A 7,538-nucleotide genomic window follows, 5' to 3' on the forward strand; every position below is an offset into this window, starting at 1 on the left:
ATTAATGAACACACACTAGGCACTCAACAGACCCTAGCCTTAATATGAATTCAGTGTCCACTTTCTGAATTTATTCCTTGTCTGCAGCACCTCATTCTCCAAAGACACCAGATAAACAAGTTAACAGGGGTTACCAATTCTAATTGACTATAGGGGCCAAGCAGTTTAACACAAATGACTTACTTGGTCAGACAAACTATAAAAACTGCTATTCAAATCTAGCCAATTTTGTCATGTAGAAATAGTGAACCTAGCACATCCAAATTTTAATGTAAAATTGTCCATTTTTGGTGGGCAATAAAGCTATTTTCAAAAGCTACAAATCAAACAAAATCTACCTATAGACAGGGTTAAGCCTGGGGACCACTAGCTTGAGGACTCTAGATACTGTACGTCAAGTAACTGGGAATAAAATTTAAAGAGATATGAAAACACTTTGAATAGTTAAACACTTTGAATAGTTAAAAGGTGTTATGCATTTTAAGTATTATCATTAACTCATCTTATCAAATTTTTTGAGTGCCTACTGTGGCCAGATTTAGATAGTATAATTTGCTGGGTATATGAATCCATCAAAGTAACAGAGTCTGCTACTGTTTACAGACCTGTATGTTAACATGACATTTTGCTCAAACTAGTAACTACAGAATTTTGGGCCAGCAATGTGTTATACTTTTCTTGCAATTAATAATTTGGTGCTTCATTGTTTAGATATGTCCTGGAGATTTTTTCCACTCTGTCTCAGCACTGCCAATAATAATGTGGCCCCTCTTTTACCCCAGTTGCCCATGCCAGAAACATGAGAGTTATATTTGACTTCTCTCTTGATGATTATTGCTATTGAACTGGAGATGGAAGGTCAGAGTAGAATCCTGTCAATTCTACCTCCATACACCTTCCAAACATCTTTATAATGAACCGAAGATCAAATTACATAATTTTCCTCTTTAATATTATTTAATGAATCCCCACTGCCCTAATAACAAAATCTAGACTAATTAACACGACATAAACACCCTTCGTGATATAGGCCCTGCTTAAATCTCTTCTCAACAGGCCCTACAAATTCTATCATCTGAACTACTTATAATTTCCCTAAAAAACACCACATGCTCTCATGCCACTATACCTTTGCACACACTGTGGTGGATGTCTGCAGGATGTTCCCATGCCACACAAGGCCCCATAATTCCTCCTGTCCGTAAAATCAAGGCTCGACTTAAATGTTAACTTCTTTAAGAAGCCTTTCCTAGCTACTTTTCACTTTTTCTCTCATCCCATTAAAATGAGACTATTTAATGCTTCTCTATTCTCGTTGTATCCTGTGCTTACTTTTAGTTGAGCATTTATCATACTGTATTATAAACTGTTTTCCTCTTTGTCTCTCTCTGTCTAGACTCCACTATTTAAAGATAGGGAATATGTTCTTCAATCTTTGCATCTCCATTAGGACAGTGTCTGACATACAAGAAAAAAACTCAATATTCAAGAATAATGAACAAATTAGTACTATCAATTTTATTCAATTTACTGTGAAAATATTCAACAGCAGATACTAGAACCATTAATCCCTTTAATATAGCCAATTAGGATTATATTTACTAAGCTCTTCACAAGCATATTGAACACTTAAGCTTTTTCTGTGTGCAGTGAACTTCACTAAATGCACAGTTGTCCTCATAAGATTCAATGAGAGAAAAATCATTTATGAAGAACAAGGATCAATATTCAGTTACAGACTGCATTATCAAAACAAAAACATTAGTAAACTTGCCAAAACTGGGATTCATATTATTCAATGCTCAATGAAGAAACTCCATTTTAAGAATTTTGTCAAATTACTTCATCTTTCTTTATATGTCCTTATGGGTCAAGGTGCCAAATTAAAAGGGAATAATATAAAACCCTATTATCTTAGTATTTTCCTACATACCAAAAGTAAAGGTCGTTGACCTTAAATTCCTTGAACAAAAACATTTTTAAAAATTAGATTATTTAACAAAAATTTGAGGTGAAGATTTCAAAGTTCACTAAGATATATCAGAAGTAAAAATTTTATTGGTTATTTCTCTCTATATAATTCTCTATAATTTCTCTACATAATTCTCAAACATTTGATGCAGAGTTTTGGTTAAGGATATTAAACACCTTATTAACCATTTCTACTAGCAACTTCTCTTTCCTCTAAGGAAAAAGAAGAACTGAAAGGTACAGAACATAAAACGGGTACATCCAATAAACTTAAAACTTTTTCTTTATGCCTCAACTTAGTCCATTTCCTGCTCTTGCACTAAATGAATGAACAATATCTACTTTTGTACGTTCATCATATTTTCAGGGTTTGCCCTACTTGGTTAAGAGAAAAAAAACTTTCTTTTTCAGTTTTTAGCATGATCCAGTAATAAACTTTCTTTGAAACTGGGACAAAGACAAGGTTTCTTTGACCTCTGTAATGCTCACTCACTATCAAAGTTATATTAGGAAGACAAAGTATAATGAAAACTCATTATTCTTTAAGTATGTCCACAGAGATTCCCCTTTCCCTAAATTTCTTCACGAATAGTAAAATTATTGTTCAACTTTGAGCATTCTTTGAAAGCTCAGTAACATTGTCAAATGTTTCTATGCCCTGTATAGTTATTTAAATGCTCATATTTCAGATACTGCTTTGAAAATATCCTTATTCAGAAATATATTCTGTGGTAAAAGCATGCTAAAGCATAAAACTGTTACTATAAAAAAGAAAGAAAACTCAATTCTTGTCAATATGCATACTCTTGGAATCGTATATCCAAAATAAAAATATTACTTACTTTCCAGCGACTTTTATTGAAAAACCCTATGTAATAACAATTCACCTTTATTCTGATGCTTGTGCCAAAGGCAATGCACTCTTCTTGGGGAACTACTCATATTCTGCAGCTATGCCAGTTCTCCGGAAGCCATCAACTCAGCTAAAGAAAATATAAGTGTGCCTTTATAAAGAATCCAATTTATAAAATTATTTTTAAAGTCATCATTTATACAACAGATTAACCTTTTGATTACTTAAAAATTACAAACTACCTTACTGAAAACATTAAAAATATAATGCTCAAGACACACACACACACACACACACACACACTCACAGCAAAAGAACTTGAGAAAGATATCCGTGTGCAAAGTGAAGGACTCCAGGAGGAGCCTGTACCTTAATCAATTTGTGTCTTGGTTTATTTATCTGCTACATTTTGAAACTAAGAAGGAGGTGAAGAAGAATACATCCTTTGTTGACTTTATAAACATTGTTACATAATGATGTCTTAAGTCTTAAAATATCACTTTCATGATGCGCTGATACAAATTTCAAAAGGTGGGTAAACATGGTTTTTACTTTTCTTTCAAAACTAACTTTACGAGTTTCTTTCTTAATTTAGGCATCTCTAAGCCTCAACTTTCTCTGAAGTTTTACCCAAACATATCTCACTGCCTTCTCGAAAGCTGTAACATTAACTTTAAACTCATGTGCTCACTAAGTACAAAATCATTTAAGCTACTACAATTTGACAGCACTGTAGGAGGGACACAAACATGAAAATTATACAGTCCATGCCCTCAAGAGGCTCCCCAGACTTCTCTACACTTGTCCTTCCACCTATATTCAGGGGAAAAAAAAATCTTAGCATCAATTTTAACCACATTCTCATTTACCTAAAACTCAGTCTTTTCATAACCACTACCCTAATTCAGAAAGGTATCACTTTGCCATCACGCCCACCTAATATTTATTACACACCATTATTATGCACAGTGCTAAGTGCCATACATGCATTATTTCATTTAATTTTCCAAATAATCCTAAAGGACAGAGATTACTATTATCTCTATTTTACGGATAAGGAAACTAAGGTTTAGAGAGATTACCTAATTATCCATGGTCACAGAGTCAGTAAGAAACAAAAATAAATCTAACACCAAATCCACATTTTTAACTACTACCAAATTTCTTCCTCATCAATGATTTGCAGCAACCACTTTCCAATTTCTACTGCTTCAGGTTTTCTCATTCAATGAATCTTTTACCCTCTCTAAATAACTACTCTTTTTATTTCTTACCAAAGTATGCACTAGCTGTCTCCTTAACTTTCTCCCTAAAAGTGGGGATGAGGGGAGGAGGACCTGGCCTATCTTCTTTTGTACGCCAACAAAATAACACGCACTTAGTACATGCTAAATACTTGCTATTGACGCTAATTCCTTCCCAAACGTTTTTTAAACTTTATTTTATTGTGTTAAGAATACTTAATGTGAGACCTACCCTCTCAACAAATTTTTAAGTATACAATACAGTATTGTTAACTGTCGGTACAATGTTGTACAATGTATCTCTAGAACTTCTTCAACTTGCTTAACTGAAACTTTCTTCCATTTTTAACAGCTCATCACTACCTATAAAATAAATACAAATGCCTCTCTGTGTTTGGTTTTCATCCACTGCCTATGTTTTATTTTCTATTTCTCAACAAAAATCCTGTTCTACACACACACACGAATTATTAAATTTTCTTCCAAATCTACCACCAATTTACTTAAATATGACATTTTCCTTTATCTATTTTTGGAAACCTCATCCTCGTTGGTCTCATAGTTTAGCCTGTTGTTAAAAATATGTAAACCCTGCTCTGACTTCTAAGGGCTTTCTTGACTAAAAGGATCCATAAAACAAATGCACAACGAGATAAAATTAGTGTGGCTGAAAGAGAGAAGTTGCCCTAGATAAAGTTTATCTCCAATTTAAAGAGTCTCAAATCTGAATGATTTTATCCAAAACTGAAAATCCCTTTTTTTCTTCTATGTCCTTTGTCTGCAGAGTGAAAAGGTGTTGTCATCAGATGACAAGATCAGTAAGGTGGTGCTTCCAAAAGACATGATAGTTCTTACAGCAAGCTCCAGTTTACTTATTTAACCAATTATTGAAAAACAGATATGAAATACTAACTTATATTCTAGTATGAGACATTTTAAATAATCACACAAGTAAATGTATAATTGCATGTTCTGAAAAATGACAAAGTACAGGGCATGGTGAGAAGTTATAATAAGGTTTAAGACTTGGGGGTTAGAGGATAGAGAGCATCAGAAGGTTTCTCTGAGGAAGGACCACTTAAGCTGAAAAGTGAAGAATGAGTTAACTGAGGGATGGTCATGCTGGAAGAATCCAGGCAAAGAGAACAAAATGCGCAAAGGCACTGTGAAGGAAATAACTTGGTGTGACTGAAGAAATGAAAAGCACTGTGACTGGAATTTAGTGAGGGAGAGAAAGATGGTGCAAGATGAATCTAGTGAAGTAGGAAAGAATCAGGTTTTGCAGAATCTTGTAGACCACAGTATGGATTTTGAATTTTGCCCTAAATGTAATAACACTGAATGGCAGAAATCCACTAAAGGGTTTTAAGCAGAGAAATGACATGTCACCGTTAAATGGAGAAGTGATATAGTTTGTTTGAATTTGGGGAGGAGAGTAAAAGAAACAAGAATTGAAGAAAATAGAGCAAATAGATAGGAAAGTACTGAAGTGATTCAGTTTATAAAAATTACAATAACAATTAATGCTTACCAGTATTTACTGTGTACCATGTGCTTACCATGGTTATCTCATTTAATCTTCATAACAATCCAATAAGGTGGTGATTATTTCAATTTTAAAGATGAGAATACAGGGCACCAGTGACATTAAGTCCAGGTGAATGAAGACTGTGGTTTGAACTACAAAAGTGATACTGTGGATGTACAGAAATAGATTCAAGACATATATTGGAAATAGAATAAACAGAACTTGAAGAGGGTATAGATACATGGGATGAGAGAGAAATCAAGAATGGTTTTCAAGTGTCTAGTCCGTGTAAATGGATAAATGGATATGCTACTTAACGAAATGGGATACTAGATAAAGAATCTGGATATGGAAAGAAGACTAAGACTTTGGTTTTAGACATATTATATTTCAAATTCCTAAGGAAAAAAGCTGAGATGTCAAACAGGGAGGGCTATTTAGATCTTGAGCTGCAAACAAAAGGAAAAGGCTGGAAATAAAAATTCTCAAGTCATCAATATATAGGTGGAATTTAAAGCTTAGGGTGGAAAGGGGAAGTAAAAAGAGAACAGGACCTAGGAATGAACCGAGGTATTCCATTTTACTCCATCGAACATCTCTATGATCATCGGTTACTTTGATTGCTCAGTTCTCATTTAACTTTGCCTTTCAGCAGAATCCAACACTATTACTTCTTTCATCTCTTTTACACTAGTATTTCTCTAAATTTCAAGAATTCCTCAGTGCTCCATCCCAGGTCCCCTTCTTTTCTAGCACTATACTCTCTTTAGGCAATTTCATCCATGTCCATAGCCTTGATTACCATCAACATAGCAGATGATATAATTTTATACATATGTCTAGCCCAGAACTCTCCTCTGACCTTCAATCCAAGATATCCAACTGCTTACTTGACATCCTCTTGGATATCTCTTCTGCCTAGATACTTGTCAGATACTGTCTCTTCTCTCCCCCCAAAAAAGCATTTACACAGAGCCAGAATTTTGAAAGAATTACCACAAAATCGCTACAGGCCAACTCTCCAGAAAACAGGATTTTGTCATCAATTATCATTTTCTTACATGGCTCATGACCTTAAATAGGTAAACTTGACAAGTTGACCTGATGGCTAGAGACCGGAAACAACCAAATGCACAACAAAAATACAATTCAAGCCTTTTAGTAGAGAGATGGTTAAGAGAATAAAGAAGGCGAACTGTCAATAGAGTGAGCGTGTCATGTCCAAGGCCTGATGGATGTGCGGCAACATTGGTCCCCTTTAGAGATAGCAGGCCTCGCTAAGGGGCGAGTGGCAGACGACAGCTCTCAGTGCAATGGGGCAGGTTCGGGGTGCCGAGAAAGCGAGTGACAGTAAAGACTAGGTCAAAGAAGGAAAGCCCGGGGGAAGACCCAAATGGAGTACCAGTGAGGACAGGGGAGCGACGAGGGGAAGGGGCAGGCTGAGCAGCAGCGGGGCGAACTCCAAAAGAGTGAACGCCGAGTGGGCGGGCCGCACGGGGCGGGGGGGGGGATACCTGGGGGAAAACGGCTCAGTTGAGAAGCTGGCTGGGCCTGCCTTACCTGTGCCTGCGAGACCGGAGCCCCGGACAGGCCTGCCGGAAACACAGAGTCCGCCCGGAATGGGAGGACGAGAGGGTAAGGAAGGAAGGGACACCGAGCACGAAGAGGGACAGCTCGCTCTCCCGAGTCAGGGAGAGCAGCTGATGGCGGGAACTGTGACCACACGCAAACACGCAACGCACGCACGCACACTCGACGCGACCGGACGAAGCGCGAGCGCGCAAGCCTGCAAACTCCGCCCCTACACGCCCTCGCCCCGCCCCAGCACCGAGCAGAGTCTCGCCGAGGCAGCCCCGCCCCATCCTGGCTGCAGTACGCATGCGCATTTTCCACTTCATTCACTTTCGACTTTCCACCATTTCCCTCTTACTCAGCCCAAGGG

At 37.0% G+C, this 7,538-nt stretch overlaps 1 protein-coding gene across 4 annotated transcripts in view; it reads right to left on the minus strand.

The window, feature by feature from the left end:
• USP37 (ubiquitin specific peptidase 37) overlaps positions 1–7,538 on the minus strand; it is a 73,405-nt gene that overhangs the window by 65,637 nt on the left and 230 nt on the right. The window contains exons 1-2 of one of the 4 annotated variants that reach the window (XM_039844754.1): positions 7,157–7,355; positions 2,859–2,954 (exon numbers count right to left, since the gene is read on the minus strand). The gene's annotated coding sequence lies outside the window, so the exon portion shown is untranslated. Of the gene's footprint in view, positions 1–2,813; positions 2,955–7,156; positions 7,356–7,538 lie in introns of those variants that run through there. The other 3 variants (XM_039844753.1, XM_039844756.1, XM_039844755.1) reach the window with 3 other exon arrangements.

Source organism: Pteropus medius, unplaced genomic scaffold, assembly GCF_902729225.1.
Source record: "Pteropus medius unplaced genomic scaffold, Ma_sr-lr_union100, whole genome shotgun sequence".
NCBI classification, from domain to species: domain Eukaryota; kingdom Metazoa; phylum Chordata; class Mammalia; order Chiroptera; family Pteropodidae; genus Pteropus; species Pteropus medius.